The 18,687-nt window shown below is 38.5% G+C and overlaps 1 long non-coding RNA gene across 1 annotated transcript in view; it reads left to right on the top strand.

Moving 5' to 3' along the window:
• The window catches only part of LOC309662430, a 65,953-nt gene extending 50,400 nt beyond the window's left edge, over nucleotides 1-15,553 (top strand). The window contains exons 4-5 of the long non-coding RNA XR_014264671.1: nucleotides 1,453-1,554; nucleotides 15,303-15,553. This is a non-coding gene — a long non-coding RNA (uncharacterized lncRNA). The remainder of the gene's footprint in view (nucleotides 1-1,452; nucleotides 1,555-15,302) is intronic.
• The last annotated feature ends 3,134 nt before the right edge of the window (nucleotides 15,554-18,687 follow it).

The following is an 18,687-nucleotide window of genomic DNA, read 5'->3' as shown; positions in this document are numbered from 1 at the left end:
GTCCAAGAAAAATGGCTTTTGGATTATCTGCTATTAGGAAGTATTTTATTCATAAGCTCTTCTCTTCTCCTCATTCATTTATTCACTCTGTAGTTATAGGGAACATGCTAAATACACAGGACTTAGACCCTTATTTGAGGCAGATCATGGAAAACTGATGGTGCTGAATCGATGTTGAGCAGCTGTTATCACCATTCACCTGTGGGTCTCCTTCCAGAGGTGTCCTCTGATCTTTAAGAACAGCTGCAAAAAGTAAAAAAGAAAGAAAAAAATGAACATTGGCCACACTTAGGGCTTTGTCTTTTGGGCAGAGAGTTCAAGGTGGATTTACAGGTAAATCTTTCACAACCAGATGCCAATTATACATCTGAGTTTCACCCTCCGTGGGTCTTGTCCTAATCTCCCCCAAAATACAGAGGTCACTTTGAAAGTGCCTCAAACACACTCTAAATTACCAGGATTACTTGCTGTTTCTTTGAAAATGACTTTCATGGGAGAATGCTTCAGAAACATAAAAAGATAATCACCCTCTATCATTACTTGCATCTAGCAGCAGAGTAAAGAGGAAATTAAATTCTTCTTCATTCTTTCCTACAAAATGAACTAGAACCTCCCTCAATCTTCTCCACATTATATGTAGGAATGGAACACAACACAATCCTTCTCTCTCTCTCTCTCTCTCTCTTTCAAAAAGGAAAAGGTAAAATACAGCCTGTTCTAAAACTTTCACAGTTGGAGAGAAATTCCAGGGAGAGTTCTATTTCTACCAGAGGTTTTGATATATTGTGAAGGTCTGAAAATATTTGCAAGTTCATGAGAGGTTAGGTCTCTAGCAAATGAGATGTACCTTATGAAATATTCAACAAAATCTGTTGAAGTCTTTGTAAGTATGTTACCCTACGTATTTTATCATCAGTGTTCGGCAAATCCTTTATGTTTCTTTTTGATAAGGATACTCAATCCCAACATTTCCCTTCTATTTCAGACTTTTCCATAGGCTGGCCTGAATGTAAAATAGAAACCTTGTGCTTTACTAACTACAAGGTGCTCAGCTTGAGCTCCATGAATAAAATATGACTCTGATCATTAAAATGTAATAAAAGCCAGTGCTTTGAAACCTTAACCTAAACAAGCTCGCTGTCGGATCCTGGAGGCGAACTTCAGCTGTTCTCTCAGCAGGGGCTCCTCTGCAGAAAGCCCAGGCCTCATACAAACCATTGGAACCTGCTAATCCGACATGTGCTGCTAAACACACAGTCGGAGCCATTGCCACAGGAGGGATCTCCCGGTGGCTCTCAGCGCTTTGTCATTTTCAGGCCACCAGAGTCTTCCTACTCCCACTCTCCTCCCACAAAGATTAAATCAATAGGTAAGAGTCAGGCTCAGGTTGTAGAAAGGTTACATTTGTGGTTGAGTGTCCCTCACCTTGTCTCTCCAAAAATCTCCTTGCAGGAGAACAGACCAAGGAGACTTCGATCAGCTCATTCTTCAAGGGAAGTGTCAGCAAATGTTCACCAAGATTAGCCGACGGGATTGAGAGGAGAAGACCCTCAAGTAAGTAGTGTGGAAACAGCAGTCAAACTGTGCTCTTGGAATTTCTTTTTTACTGGTACATATGTAATCTACGCAGTAGTGTGTGGGAAATAGCCCTAAACTGCTACTCCCACCAGGATTCCCCAGAAAGGATGTTTAACTCCCAGAGTTAAACCTTAAGGCCTGTGTTTCTACGCTGGGCTGAAAAGGCCAATTTCAGCTCACACCCCAAGATGGAAGTCACTTTTTCTGCTCAAGAGAACGTAGTTCAAGATTTCTCTCCTATTACCACAGAACAAACAGAAAATAGAACTGCCCAACTAGAGGGAAAAGAGATTTTATTGAAGAAAAAGGAAGTAAATAAATAAAAATTCCCATGTAATATGTAACTGATGTCAGATTTCTTTGCAGTGCTTAATTTTATACTTAAAGTGAGTTTGGGGCAATCATGTAAAAAGAATGATAACTTCCTGGTGGGAAAAAATAAAGGACTGAAAGTCTAAATGCAAGATCCCAAATATCCTTGTGCCGGGGAGGTGTCACTACAACAAAAAGATGTGTTTTGATTCTACTGAAACACTGATCACTGTAAGTTTTTACTCATAAGACATGGCTAGCAACAGAGGGAAAACTAGCTCTCATTTTTGTTCTATGGAATGCCTCGACTCTCTCACTGTCTATCTCTTCAACTTTGTCTTATGCTTTGCTTCCTCCCTCAGCTTTTTTTTTTTTCTGTTTTCTCTTTCTCTTCTGTTTCCCTTCTTATCACTTCTGTCCACTCCCTATAATCTTCTTGAAGTCTAATGATTTTTGTAGTGTTTTTCTGTAAGTCATTGGGGCTCAGTCTATTTAAGGGCTATATATGGAAGGAAATGTACAGGTAAGGATGTAAAATGAAAAATAAGTCTTGTCTTCATTGTGTGCAGAAGAAGAAACATTTCAAAATGACATATTAAAATTCCCACTCTGCCCTCCTTGGATGCATTGTCACAAGGCACCGTGTTCTTGACCTTCCCTAACCAACAAGCCAAGCTTGTTTCTGTAAATTACCTGATTGCTTGTTCAGCCAAAGCCATGTTTGGCCACTGGGCTGCTCCCTCCTCCTATGTCTTCCATCCACACTATCTACCCTAGTCCCAAATTTTCACAGCCTTGGACAAACCTTAGGACAGTCATATCCCTTCCAACTAATAGCAGCCTAATTCATGAAGCTGAGTCAACAGATTTCAAGGGGCACTGCCAAGCCTAGCAGATGACATGCACAAAAAACAGCAGAGATTTTCCAAATAAAGCAAAAGAGGATTGTTAGACTGCCCCACAGCACAGGTGTCGCAAGTATACCTTGCCCTCCTGGGCCCGTTTGTCTTAGATTGATTCCCTGCCCTTCCCCCACCCACTCTGCTCTGTTTCCCAGATCAGTTGGCTTCTGGCTGGGTTCAGCCAATGGGAGACACTGACTGGAGGAAGGACGAAGCCAGTGTGTCTCTCCTCTTTCCTTCCTGCTCTGGGCTATTTTCCCCCTACTTTTCTGCTTTAGACAGGACTCTGAGTTGACAATCTGTTCCTCGGTTGTTTTTTCAGCCTCTTCTATCTCCAGGGAAACCAGTTCCCTCAATTAAACTCCCTCTGTTTTCTGGGCATATACCCAGAGAAAACCATAACTCAAAAAGACACACCCCAATGTTCATTGCAGCACTATTTACAATAGCCAGGACATGGAAGCAACCTAAATGCCCATCGACAGGCGAATGGATAAAGAAGATGTGGTACATATATATACAATGGAATATTACTCAGCCATAAAAAAGGAACAAAATTGGGTCATTTGTAGAGATGTGGACGGACCTAGAGGCTGTCATACAGAGTGAAGTAAGTCAGAAAGAGAAAAACAAATATCATATATTAATGCATATTTGTGGAATCTAGAAAAATGGTACAGATGAACCTGTTTGCAAGGCAGAAATAGAGACACAGATGTGGAGAACAAACATATGGACACCAAGGGGGGATGGGGGCAGGTGGGATGAATTGGGAGCTTGGGATTGACATATATACGCAAACTAACATGTATGAAATAGATAACTAATGAGAACCTGCTGTATAGCACAGGGAGCTCCACTTTGCTGTACAGTAGAAACTAACACAACATTGTAAAACAACTATACCCCAATTAAAAAAAACAAAACAGAACTCCCTCTGTTTTAAATGCTCACAGTAGTTTCCATTTTTCTGGATGGACCTTGACTGATACATCTCCTCAGGAGCAACCACCTTTCTAAAAGGCAGCACTACTCCTGTCTACCCCCGCTCCTAACATCCCCACTCCACACGTGCACACGCATTTCAGCCACTACCTACACAAATGCACACCTTCCATTCTACCAGTCTAGTTAAATGCCTGTCACTGCAGGAACTGCAGAGCTAATTTTCCTCCACCAGAGGAAATAGAAGGGACTAGCAGGTCGATATTCAAATCACGGAATAGGAGCCGTCTCCCCAGCACCCAGCATCTGTCCCTAATCCCAGCCCAGTCATCATAGACTGAGCAGTCAAGTGGCAAATACTTCCCTGGAGCTTCCCAGATGGATGCCAGGGAATCAGAAAACCTCATGAGATGCTACATGAAACTTCATTGGAATGCATACATATGTTTTGTTTTCCTTGGGAGACAATCTATTTATTTCGTTGATTTCTCAAAGGGCCCACAAGCCTAAAACTGATGAAGAAGAAGGAGACTACATCAAAATTTAAAACTTTGTACATCAAAGGACACAATCAACAGAGTGAAAAGGCAACCAACCCAATGGGAGAACATATATTTTATATATATATATATATATATATATATATGATTTGGAACTATCTTATATAAAGATAGTTTATATAAGATAGTTATATAAATAACTATATATTTATATAACTATCTTATATAAACTATCTTTATATAAGATAGTGCACATTTGTGTAGGTAGTGGCTGAAATGCGTGTGCATGTGTGGAGTGGGGATGTTAGGAGCAGGGGTAGACAGGAGTAGTGCTGCCTTTTAGAAAGGTGGTTGCTCCTAAGGAGATCTTTATATATATATATATATATATATATATCTGATAAGGAGTTATGTCCAGAATATATAAAGAACTCCTATAACTCAGCAACAACATCAACAACAAAACCCAATTAAAAATGGGCAAAGTACTTGAGTAATACACTTCTCCGCAGGCCAAAAAACACATGAAAAGACATCACTAATTATCAGGGAAAAGCAAATCAAAACCATGAGATACCATTTCACCCCTGTTAGGATGGTTACTGTAAAGAGAAAAAAAAAAAAAAAAAAAACCCAAAAAACAGAACATACCAAGTACTGGTGAGGATGTGGAGAAATTAGAACCCTTGTGCACTGCTGGTAGGACTGTAAAATGGTGCAAACTCTATGAAAAAGTGTGCGGTGGATCCTCAAAAAATTGAAAATAGAATTACCATATGATCCAGTAATTCCACTTCTGGGTATATACCAAAAAGAATTGAAAGTAGGGTCTCAAAGAGATGTTTGTACACCCATATTCATAACAGCAGTATTCACAATAGCAAAAAAGTGGAAGCAAGCCAAGTGTCCATCAATAGACAAATGGATAAGCAAAATGTGGTACATACAAACAGTGGAATACTATTCAGCCTTAAGAAAGAAGGAAATTCTGACACGTTACAGTGGATGAATTTTAAGGACATTAGGCTAAGTGAAATAACCAGTCTCCAAAAGACAAATACCCTATGATTCCACTTGTATGAGGTACCTGGAATAGCCAGATTCATAGAGACAGAAAGTACAATGGTGGTCGCTAGAGGCTGGGAGAGGGGAGACTGGAGATTGTTGTTTAATGGATATAGATTTTCAGTTTTGCAAAATGAAAAGAGTTCTGGAGATTAATTGCACAGCAAGGTAAATGTACTTAACACTACTGAACTGAACACTTAAAAATTATTAAGATGATAAATGTTATGTGTATTTTACTGCAATTAAAAAACTTTAAAATAATTTTTTTTAAATAAAGGTGAAAAACCTACCATATACTTGAGATCCTATTTTTATTGCCCAAAAGGATGGATTAAGGAAGATTGGATTCAGGTCACATTATATCTTTTTATCTCCACAACTTATATAATTTATTGAGTTGGGATATCGTTCACTTAGTTTAGAGGTGTGAAACTGACCTGAATTTCTTAGATGAAGATGACTTTGAAGATGTGGTTCAGAAACGTCGATTTTAGATTTTAATGGACATCACATGATAAATGGACTTACTGCTGTGTAGCTAATGCTGGTGGTTCTGCCCTCTGGTGAAAGAAAGCAATGTGCTATGATGAGAGGAAATTTAACGTGGAGTCAGGAAGTCTGGGCATGAATCTTTGTCCCATCACCGGTGACCTAGGGCAAGTCAAACAACTTCTCTGAGCCTCAGATGCTCTGTCTGTAAAATGAGACAGATAATCCCTGTTTCTTATTTCCTAGTGTGTTATGAGGCTCAAATAGGAAAATAAATGCAAATACATTTTAAAACTGTAAAGTGTGATCCAGAAAAAAGGTATTTAGTCTAATTCTCACTTATGATCCTTGGTTATATTTGCCTTCAATTATTGTTACATCACTTTTCCAAGTCAATCTATTATTTACTAGTTCTATTGACTTAAGCAACGTAGCACACAACGAAGAATATAATAAACACTTAATACCAGCCTTGTGAAAATTATCTTCTAATCTTTATTAATGTGCAGGCATATAACTCTATATTGGAATTAGCTGTTGTCTGCTACTTTATGTTTTGTTTTTTCCACTTAACATCATACCCCATTCTCAGGTATTAAGAGGAATTATGAAAATATCTCTGTTACGGCAAATATTAACATGCTATAGTTTGTGGCATCATTCCTCAAGAGGCCCTAGTCTTAAAATATCAACCAATAAACAGAAGCCTTTAGAGACAAACTGATGTACAGAATATGCCCTTGCACAAAAGTGCCAAACTATAATCTGACGGAATTGGGAACAGAATGGTTGTCAATGTTTTTGGCTGAGAGAGTTCTGAGGCAATGCCCTAAGGAGGACAGAAATGATGAATGTGGTAAATGACAGTCCTGGGAGAGAGAGACCTAAATTCTGCCAAGTTTTTAACCAAGAAGCAAGATTAGATTTGTCACAGGGGAAAAACCGTAACAGTCCAGTAGGGAACCAAGAGCAGGGAGACGGTACATAAAGTGGTTCACAATTTCAGTAGCAGTCCGTAAAACTTGGGTTTGAGTTCTGATTCTGCCACCAACTGATGCCACTTACTTATCATTGGGAAGGATACCTAAGCTCTACAAGTCTCCATTGTCCCATCTAAGAGAAGGGAGACTAGTAGTATCTAACTCATAGGATTGCTTGGAAAATTGAAAGAGATAATACATATAAAGCATTTCACACATGCTCAGAAATCACAGATGTAAGATTAAATTTGGCAATACATTTCTATATCTTAAACACTCACAATGTGAAGGCTAAATGAACTCTCTGTGGACTCTCAAATCATATCAACCTTGCAGGAGTCAGATATACTCAACTGGAGGTGCCAACTCAGTCTGTTTTTAAGGATGTTAAATTTAAAAAGCAGCACTTCTGTTATGGATACATTCAGTCATTGACAAGATGGCACCCATACCTCCTACTATAAACCCTTGACTGGGTGCAGGGTACAGTATGTACTATTTACAGATATCTGATCATCTAGCATTAATAAAGCAGTGTGGCAGCCAACCCTACCTCAAGTCTCGGGTCCTTGAAATTCATCCTTCATTAGATAGCAGTATATGTTGGCAAAGAAAAAAGTATTGAAGTCCACTTCTAGACATTACAAATTCTGGATGCATAGAAAATATTTCTTAAGCTGCTAATGAGAAGTAGGTTTATCCAAGTGTGAAAGCAAATCCTGTGATCTGAGGAAGGCAAGGGGCATGAAAGCAGCAAGCTCTCCACAGAGTTACTAAATTCCAAGGGTCTGAAACTGCTCAACAAGCCACAACACCCAGCAGCTTCAAAACGTGTTTTTCTTCTTAGGATTGACCCGGGAGCAACAGTTGGCTCATTTGGCAGAAAAGCTACACTTTCCAATATGTAGAAAACAAGGAGTTGATGTGGGGAGGGAGGCTTGTGCAATTTTCCTGTGTTTCCAGTATTTGACTTTTACAGGCATAACCTATGCCCCAGCAATTCCATTCCTAGGTATATGCTCAACAGACAGTCATCCATATGTGCACGTACAAAATAGCAATAGCAGCTTCGTTCATAACAGCCCCAAAGTAGAAACAACCCAAAGGTCCATAATTGAAATGGATAAATAAATTGTGGTATATTCAAATAAAAGAATAATAATCAGCAATGAAAATGAATACACTATCACTGCACACAACAGTATGAATGAATCTCACAAGCATAACGTCAAGAAGCCAGATAGAAAACAATATGTACCTTATGATTGCTGTTTTAAAAAGCTCAAAAACAGGCTGGCCTAATCTATGATGCTGAAGGTTTTGAGAGTGATCACCTTTGCGGAGGAGGAAGGGGTTAGTGAGTGGGAAAGTGTCCACTGGGGCTTCTGGGATGCTCATAATGTTCTATTTCTTTCTTTTTTTAAAATTAATTAATTAATTTTTGGCTGCATTGGGTCTTTGCTTCTGCGCGCGGGCGAGAGGGACCTACTCTTTGTTGCGGTGCGCGGGCTTCTCGTTGCAGTGGCTTCTCTTGTTGCAGAGCGCGGGCTCTAGGCACCCGGGCTTCAGTAGTTGTGGCATGTGGGCTCAGTAGTTGTGGCTCGCGGGCTCTAGAGAGCAGGCTCAGTAGTTGTGGTGCACGGGCTTAGTTGCTCCGCGGCATGTGGGATCTTCCCAGACCAGGGATCAAACCCTTGTCCCCTGCATTGGCAGGCGGATTCTTAACCACTGTGCCACGAGGGAAGTCCCATAATGTTCTATTTCTTGACCTAGGAGGTAGTTATGTGAGTGTGTTAGCTTTGTACTAATTCATCCAACTGTCACTTTGATTTGTTCACTTTTATATATGCATATGTACTTTAATTTTAAATTTTATTAAAATAGATTTTTACCAAATTGACTAATACAAAAAAAATGGACAAATTGCCTTACTAGATCAGATTGATGGACAATTCAGTCCAACTTCCTTATAATGAAACCAGGAGACATGCGTTAAAGTTGCTATCTGTACAGTCATCATTAAGTTAAACTTCTTTCTTTTGTCCAAATAACCTGCTCTGATGCTTTAATCTAATAATCCATTATTACCTTCTTGAAGTTAGATTATTTTTATTTTTTTGATTTAACAAGTTCTATGTATTCATTATTGCTATGACAAACATTGCCTTCTATGTATTAAATGATCTCTTTCAAGCCTCAAGGGGTATCCCACCCATGCTAGTATGCCAAAATTTAATCAGTAAGTCCACTTTCATATTTTATAATTTTGTCAATGTGTTTGGTATAATTTCTCCATATTCATATTTCCAGGTTCAACACTTCTAAGGTTTAGTTAGTCTCTGTTGGTAGAACCTCAGATTTGGAGTTCCTTTTTTATACATGACCTTCTGGCTTCCTGAGCATTTTAGCAGCCTTCTTTGAACCTGGTCTGCGTTCATTAAGACTTTTTTTTTTTAATGTTTATTTATTTGTTTTCTTATTATTCATCCATTTTATACACATCAGTGTGTACATGTCAATCCCAATCTCCCAATTCATCACACCCCCCCCCACACCCTGCCGCTTTCCCCCCTTTGTGTCCATACGTTTGTTCTCTACATCTGTGTCTCAATTTCTGCCCTGAAAACCGGTTCATCTGTACCATTTTCTAGGTTCCACATCTATGCCTTAATATATGATATTTGTTTTTCTCTTTCTGACTTACTTCACTCTGTATGACAGTCTCTAGATGCATCCAAGTCACTACAAATGACCCAATTCCGTTCCTTTTTATGGCTGAGAAATATTCCATTGCATATATGTACCACATCTGCTTTATCCATTCGTCTGTCGATGGGCATTTAGGTTGCTTCCATGACGTGGCTATTGTAAATAGTGCTGCAATGAACATTGGGCTGCATGTGTCTTTTTTTTTTTTTTAATTTATTTAACTTATTTATTTATTTATGGCTGTGTTGGGTCTTCGTTTCTGTGCGAGGGCTTTCTCTAGTTGTGGCAAGTGGGGGCCACTCTTCATCGCGGTGCGCAGGCCTCTCATTATCGTGGCCTCTCTTGTTGTGGAGCACAGGCTCCAGACGCGCAGGCTCAGTAATTGTGGCTCATGGGCCTAGTTGCTCCGCGGCATGTGGGATCTTCCCAGACCAGGGCTCGAACCCGTGTCCCCTGCATTGGCAGGCAGATTCTCAACCACTGCACCACCAGGGAAGCCCGCATGTGTCTTTTTGAATTATGGTTTTCTCTGGGTATATGCCCAGTAGTGGGATTGCTGGGTCGTATGGTAATTCTATTTTTAGTTTTTTAAGGAACCTCCATACTGTTCTCCATAGTGGCTGTATCAATTTACATTCCCACCAACAGTGAAAGAGAGTTCCCTTTTCTCCACACCCTCTCCAGCATTTGTTGTTTGTAGATTTTCTAATGATGCCCATTCTAACTGGTGTGAGGTGATACCTCACTGTAGTTTTGATTTGCATTTCTCTAATAATTAGTGATGTTGAGCAGCTTTTCATGTGCTTCTTGGCCATCTGTATGTCTTCTATGGAGAACTGTCTATTTAGGTCTTCTGCCCATTTTTGAATTGGGCTGTTTGTTTTTTTAATATTGAGCTGCATGAACTGTTTATGTATTTTGGAGATTAATCCTTTCTCCATTGTTTCATTTGCAAATAGTTTCTCCCATTCTGAGGGTTGTCTTTTCGTCTTGTTTATGGTTTCCTTTGCTGTGCAAAAGCTTTTAAGTTTAAGTAGGTCACATTTATTTATTTTTGTTTTTACTTCCATTACTCTAGGAGGTGGGTCAAAAAAGATCTTGCTGTGATTTATGTCAAAGAGTGTTCTTCCTATGTTTTCCTCTAAGAGTTTTATAGTGTCCGGTCTTACATTTAGGTCTTTAATCCATTTTGAGTTTATTTTTGTGTATGGTGTTAGGGAGTATTCTAATTTCATTCTTTTACATGTAGCTGTCCAGTTTTCCCAGCACCACTTATTGAAGAGACTGTCTTTCTTCATTGTATATCCGTGCCTCCTTTGTCAGAGATTAGTTGACCATAGGTGCGTGGGTTTATCGCTGGGCTTTCTATCCTGTTCCATTGATCTATATTTCTGTTTTTGTGCCAGTACCATATTGTCTTGATTACTGTAGCTTTGTAGTATAGTCTGAAGTCAGGGAGTCTGATTCCTCCAGCTCCGTTTTTTTCCCTCAAGACTGCTTTGGCTATTTGGGTCTTTCGTGTCTCCATACAAATTTTAAGATTTTTTTGTTCTAGTTCTGTAAAAAATGCCATTGGTAATTTGATAAAGATTGCACTGAATCTGTAGATTGCTTTGGGTAGTATACTCATTTTCACAATATTGATTCTTCCAATCCAAGAACATGGTATATCTCTCCATCTGTTGGTATCATCTTTAATTTCTTTCATCAGTGTCTTATAGTTTTCTGCATACAGGTCTTTTGTCTCCCTAGGTAGGTTTATTCCTAGGTATTTTATTCTTTTTGTTGCAGTGGTAAATGGGAGTGCTTTCTTAATTTCTCTTTCAGATTTTTCATCATTAGTGTATAGGAAGGCAAGAGTTTTCTGTGCATTAATTTTGTATCCTGCAACTTTACCAGATTCATTGATTAGCTCTAGTAGTTTTCTGGTGGCATCTTTAGGATTCTCTATGTATAGTATCATGTCATCTGCAAACAGTGACAGTTTTACGTCTTCTTTTCCAATTTGTATTCCTTTTATTTCTTTTTCTTCTCTGATTGCCGTGGCTAGGACTTCCAAAACTATGTTGAATAATAGTGGTGATAGTGGACATCCTTGTCTTCTTCCTGATCTTAGAGGAACTGATTTCAGTTTTTCACCATTGAGAATGATATTTGCTGTGAGTTTGCTGTATATGGCCTTTATTATGTTGAAGTAGGTTCCCTCTTTGCTCACTTTCTGGAGAGTTTTTATCTTAAATGGGTGTTAAATTTTGTCAAAAGCTTTTTCTGCATCTATTGAGATGATCATATGGTTTTTATTCTTCAATTTGTTAATATGGTGTATCACATTGATTGATTTGCATATATTGAAGAATCCTTGCATCTCGGGGATAAATCCCACTTGATCATGGTGTATGATCCTTTTAATGTGCTATTGATTCTGTTTGCTAGTATTTTGTTGAGGATTTTTGCATCTATGTTCATCAGTGGTATTGGTCTGTAATTTTCTTTTTTTCTAGTGTCTTTGTCTGGTTTTGGTATCAGGGTGATGGTGGCCTCATAGAATGAGTTTGGGAGTTTTCCTTCCTCTGCAATTTTTTGGAAGAGTTTGAGAAGGATGGGTGTTAGCTCTTCTCTAAATGTTTGATAGAATTCACCTGTGGAGCCATCTGGTACTGGACTTTTGTTTGTTGGAAGATTTTTAATCACAGTTTCAATTTCTTGTGATTGGTCTGTTCATATTTTCTATTTCTTCCTGGTTCAGTCTTGGAAGGTTCTACCTTTCTAAGAATTTGTCCATTTCTTCCAGATTGTCCATTTTATTGGCATAGAGTTGCTTGTAGTAGTCTCTTACGATGCTTTGTACTTCTGTGGTGTCTGTTGTAACTTCTCCTTTTTCATTTCTAATTTTATTGATTTGAGTCCTCTCCCTCTTTTTCTTGATGAGTCTGGCTAATGGTTTATCAATTTTGTTTATCTTCTCAAAGAACCAGCTTTTAGTTTTATTGATCTTTGCTATTGTTTTCTTTGTTTCTATTTCATTTATTTCTGATCTGATCTTTATGATTTCTTTCCTTCTGCTAATTTTGGGTTTTGTTTGTTCTTCTTTCTCTTGTTCCTTTAGGTGTAAGGTTAGCTTGTTTATTTGACATTTTTCTTGTTTCTTGAGGTAAGCTTGTATAGCTATAAACTTCCCTCTTAGAACTGCTTTTGTTGCATCCCATAGGTTTTGGATCATCGTGTTTTCATTGTCATTTGTCTCTAGGTATTTTTTGATTTCCTCTTTGATTTCTTCAGTGATCTCTTGGTTATTTAGTAACGTATTGTTTAGCCTCCATGTGTTTGTGTTTTTTATGTTTTTTCCCTGTAATTGATTTCTAATCTCATAGCATTGTGGTTAGAAAAGATGCTTGATATGATTTCAATTTTCTTAAATTTACTGAGGCTTGATTTTTGACCCAAGATGTGATCTATACTGGAGAATGTTCCATGCGCACTTGAGAAGACAGTGTAATCTGCTGTTTTGGGATGGAATGTCCTATAAATATCAATTAAATCTATCTGGTCTATTGTGTCATTTAAAGCTTGTGTTTCCTTAGTAATTGTCTGTTTGGATGATCTGTCCATTGGTGTAAGTGAGGTTTTAAAGTCCCCCACTATTATTGTGTCACTGTCGATTTCCTCTTTTTTAGCAGTTGCCTTATGTATTGAGGTGCTCCTATGTTGGGTGCATATATATTTATAATTGTTATATCTTTTTCTTGGATTGATCCCTTGATCATTATGTAGTGTCCTTCCTTGTCTCTTGTAACATTCTTTATTTTAAAGTCTATTTTATCTGATATGAGTATTGCTACTCCAGCTTTCTTTTGATTTCCATTTGCAAGGAATATCTTTTTCCATCCCCTCACTTTCAGTCTGTATGTGTCCCTAGGTCTGAAGTGGGTCTCTTGTAGACAGCATATATATGGGTCTTGTTTTTGTATCCATTCAGCAAGCCTGTGTCTTTTGCTTGGAGCATTTAATCCATTCACATTTAAGGTAATTATTGATACATATGCTCCTATGACCATTTTCTTAACTGTTTTGGGTTTGTTTATGTAGGTCCTTTTCTTCTTTTGTGTTTCCCATTTAGAGAAGTTCCTTTAGCATTTGTTGTAGACCTGGTTTGGTGGTGCTGAATTCTCTTAGCTTTTGCTTGTCTCTAAAGGTTTTAATTTCTCCGTGAAATCTGAATGAGATCCTTGATGGGTAGAGTAATCTTGGTTGTAGGTTCTTCCCTTTCATCACTTTAAGTATATCATTCCACTCCCTTCTGGCTTGTAGAGTTTCTGCTGAGAAATCAGCTGTTAACCTTATGGGAGTTCCCTTGTATGTTATTTGTCGTTTTTCCCTTTCTGCTTTCGGTAATTTTTCTTTGTCTTTAATTTTTGCCAATTTGATTACTATGTGTCTCAGCATGTTTCTCCTTGGGTTTTTCTTGTGTGGGACTCTCTGTGCTTCCTGGACTTGGGTGGCTATTTCCTTTCCCATGTTAGCGAAGTTTTCGACTATAATCTCTTCAAATATTTTCTTGGGTCCTTTCTCTCTCTCTTCTCCTTCTAGGACCCCTATAATGCCAATGTTGTTGTGTTTAATGTTGTTCCAGAGGTCTCTTCTGCTGTCTTCATTTCTTTTCATTCTTTTTTCTTTATTCTGTTCCACAGCAGTGAATTCCACCATTCTGTCTTCCAGGTCACTTATCCATTCTTCTGCCTCAGTTATTCTGCTATTGATTCCTTCTAGTGTAGTTTTCATTTCAGTTATTGTATTGTTCATCTCTGTTTGTTTGTTCTTTAATTCTTCTAGGTCTTTGTTAAACATTTCTTGCATCTTCTTGATCTTTGCCTCCATTCTTTTTCTGAGGTCTTGGATCACCTTCACTATCATTATTCTGAATTCTTTTTCTGGAAGATTGCCTATCTCCATTTCATTTAGTTGTTTTTCTGGGGCTTTATCTTGTTCCTTCATCTGGTACATAGCCCTCTGTCTTTTCATCTTGTCTCTCTTTCTGTGAATGTGGTTTTTGTTCCACAGGCTGCAGGATTGTAGTTCTTCTCGCTTCTGCTGTCTGCCCTCTGGTGGATCCGTTCATTAAGTCTTTCTGAAAGTTTCAATGTGCAGTGATGCTACGGGAAGTGGGTGAGCTCTGCATTGCCTAAGCACCCTTCCCTTGCATGCCCAGCCTCCTGGGCAATTTTGGAAGCTTTCAGGAAGATGAAAATTGCCAGCCTGGCTGACCTGTATCCCAAGCTGTTAGCTCACCTTTTGTATATGTTACTGAGAAATGCATTATTTGTATTTGTCACACTGAAGCTCATCTGTCTACCTCATTCTTGGAACACTCACAGAGCCTTCCATTCGCTTTCTGAAATAAATCTACTAGAGAGCCCAAGAGTTTCTTGATTCTCTTTGTAAAGTTGACAACATCAGTGTGTATTCCTGCCTTCAACACAATTATAAAACAATTAAAAATGTATGAGCTCAGCATCAACTCCTACATAACCCCACATTTAGCCTTGGTGATCCAGAGAAGTACTTATGTAATTTTTAGTTGACATTTCCTGGCATTAGTCTGGTTTCCTTATCCTTATAATACATTTTCCAAAGTCTATAATAATGTTTTTTTTAAAAGAATTTGACATGAAGTCTAATCTATAACCTTTTGAAAAGTCATATATGCAGTAGTTGACACTTATCTGAATGATGACAACAGCAACAACTAACCTTGGGATCTTACCATGTACTGAGGACCCTGATCAGTGATTACATGCTTTTATCTCTTTTAGTCCCTTCAGATATCCCGGGAGGTGAGTACTGTCACCATTCCACGTTTAACAACCAGGCTGAGATCACCTGTCTCTCACTGGTAGAGCCTAGCTGTGAATTCAGGTGTGCTTGATGCTGTCTACACTGCTGGCACATCACTGCTCCCCCTTCAGCATATGTAACTTCCTTAAATAATCTAACTAGATACACCACACTGTGTGAAATATTATGAATCTTAATTATCCTATATTAAAATTAAAACACCACAATGCCTTTCAAAGTGAAATTTAAGTTATTTTTGGATTAGGAATGCTCTTAAGTTATCCACCACCATTAGCATTGGTAATCAATGTTTGAAAGCAAACAGTAACAATTTAAAGAGTGGTTGAAAAAAATACTTGGCTCAAAGGTTTGGTGCAAAGAAAAGAAAGGAACAGAAAAGGATCTCCCTTCTTGTCTGACTTTATTGCTGCAGGTTACTGTGATCCTGTTGCTCTGAAGATATTGCTGGTAACCAAATCTATAGGCAGGAGGATTAGGTATCTTTAATTTTATTTTTTACTTTATTTTTTTCCTCTTATCCTTTATTCTCAAGTAAGGAGACAATGGAATTAGTGTGCCAGGCACATTTTTAATGTTAATAGTGTGGATTGTACTTTGATATTAAAGTACTATGACAAATGCCTAGATCCAATCTCCAGCAATCTCAAGAAAGCAGTGCTTAAACTTCCAGAGAAAAAGTGAGGAGCCGAATGGTCACTGAGGACATTATGCTAATGTATATAAATACAGATGAATGGAGCCCGCTGCACTGGAAGCTTTGAACTTCACAGGTAAGGTAAGTGAGGGTCACTATGAAAGTATCAGTCTAAGATTGCTCCTTGAAAACAGGCTCAAATGAGGACAAGCAAATTTTAAAAAGCTGAGTTTAAGATGAGCTGCAAGGAGAGGTCTGATGGTGAGGCTCTGCTGGACAGAAGTGAACGGGCATGAATTCATTTTAGAAGAAATATTTTTTTCCTCGACATCATGAGCCTGTGACTGAATCAAGGAGAATGCTTGAAAATTAATTACACATCTATTGAAAAACGGAGATGAGCCAGCACACACAGGCCAAGAAAAGCCTCGTTTGCTGAGTGTGTTTATGCAAAAGCTCTGAGATCACATCATACTCAGTGCAAATCTCAGGCGCCTTTGGGAACTGAGCAACGAAGAAAGAGGGCTGATGACACCGGAAAGATATTTGTTCATTGCAAGTATAAGCCAATTTCAACAGGGTTGAACTATCTCCTTGGAAGTGATAATAAAATACTTATCAGGCTTAAGCTTTTCCATGAAGAAAGAGAAAAAACTAACCCCAGCTCTCCTCACTGAGTCTGCTGTATCTGTCCTAACTGCAGTTGCAAAGGGTGGAGGGAAGGAGGGAAGGAAAGAGGGAATGACAATTCTTCCTTCTTTGTCCAAAAGGCAAAGATAATGTTCATGGTGAGGCTAAGGGCATAGTCTCTAAACTATCCCCACCTTTGTCCCACTGTATCCTCTTTCTCTGCTGTATTTTTCTTCGTGGTGCTCATCTATACTGGACATAGCATCTATCACTTGGCTATTTGCGGGTCACATGTACTTTCTCCACTGCAATGTAGGCTGCAGGTGATGTGTCATCTCACTGCAGCTGTCCTCTAGCTCCCAGAACAGTGCCTAGAACAGTAGGCGCTCAATACATATTGGTGGAATAACAAATGGGTGAATTGATTCACTACTAGCTAATTAATTAATTTGCTGGGGGTATCAGAATATCTTTCTTTTTCAAAATATTAATATCTGGGCTTCCTTTTCCCCATCAGGCATGGGGTGATGCTGACATTACTCCCCCAAGCCTAAGCTCAGCTTAGGACCACAGTCTTATGAACATACACACACAAAATTTTGCTTATGCAAAGAAATTCAAACTAAAAAGAAAATATACTCTGATAGAAAGTGAGAAGACAGAACAGGCAATTCAAAAAAATGAAAAGAAATACAAAAATACACCCTCTGCAGTAACTAAAGAAGTAATTAAAACATTGATGAGAGACTAGTTTTTTAGAATCTTTGCCATTTAGATGCAAAAAAGCAATATCCATTTTTTTTGCAAGTGTACAGGGAAATGAGCACTTTCATGTACTGTTAGTGAAGTGTCAAGGGTTAGACAGTCTCTTCACTCTATGTAGTCTTACATGGAGTGGGCTGTCAATTACAATGTCTGTCCTGCCACAGAGGTAAGCTCAAGATGGACCCAACATAGGGGAGATAGGAAATTGTGCTGGGAAGACTAATTCTTTAGTTCCTGCAGATCACTACAGATGTTTAAGGATGTTGAACTCATTCAGACAAATCAATACCTAAGGACTGACCCACTACTCTTCAACTGACCATAAGTGCAGCATCTTCTATGGACTTCCAGAGAAGCAGAAATTAAAAGAACCTTGTTCTCTTTGAGAGTCAAAGTTAAGAAGATTGCATTGTCTAAAGCAAAGAAAACTATCCAATAAGTACCCAACTCTTACTAAGCCAAAACCTGTCAGACCTACATCATTATCTAATAACTCAGTGAAGAGGAGAGTAAGAAAGGAAACGCCCCACTGAACTACATGCCAGGCATAGTGCTAGAGACTCTATACATGTTAGTCCTCTCCCTGTATGCTTCTCCCTTTGGAGTCAGTAGCTCTGCTTTCTAAGGTGTAATAGACATTTATCAATCTATATACTGGAGGATACCTGAACAATTTTGCATTTGGTATTAATACAAGAACAGTCTTTTTAAATGGGTTTTAATTTGCTTTGCATGAACATAGGTTAGCTAGATAATGAGTCATTTTTCAATCAAAGCCATATGGAATTTTTCTGTTTCAGTCATCATTTTCCTAAAGTGATTTCAAATAAGTAAATGGAAATATGTTCTCTATTCTATACATTTTTAAAAGAATCAATAACAGTTTTCATAGTTTCTCAACCAAATGTCTTCCTCTGAAGAATACCTACAAAGAAAATGTAAATTCTGAACATAGCTAATTTGGTGATGTAAAAGTCAAATTGTCAAGTCCCCAGAGCTAGCTGGTGATAATTGGGGCAGGGGTGGTGGTGGTTCAATTGTGTGAAGTGAGAACCTTTATCCCTAGACATATTGCCACCAATTTCCACTGGTCCCAAGAGGGGTCCACCATAGGGGGTGAGAAAATGTTACTCCTTTTCAATTTCCAAACTTCTTCATTGAGCAGGAGACCGTGATTCTTCTATTTTCTACCATTCCCTCTCAAATTACAAATGTAATTTCCAGAATTTCTAAAGAGGGATGGAGAAAATAATACTAAATATAACTCAGAAATCTTACCCAGAGCAATTCAAAATCCTTTCCATGGAAAGGCCTCATCCCTG

The sequence above is a fragment of the Balaenoptera physalus genome, assembly GCF_965194825.1.
Source record: "Balaenoptera physalus genome assembly, chromosome: 6".
Taxonomy (NCBI): domain Eukaryota; kingdom Metazoa; phylum Chordata; class Mammalia; order Artiodactyla; family Balaenopteridae; genus Balaenoptera; species Balaenoptera physalus.
This window is presented reverse-complemented; position numbering and strand designations above follow the sequence as displayed.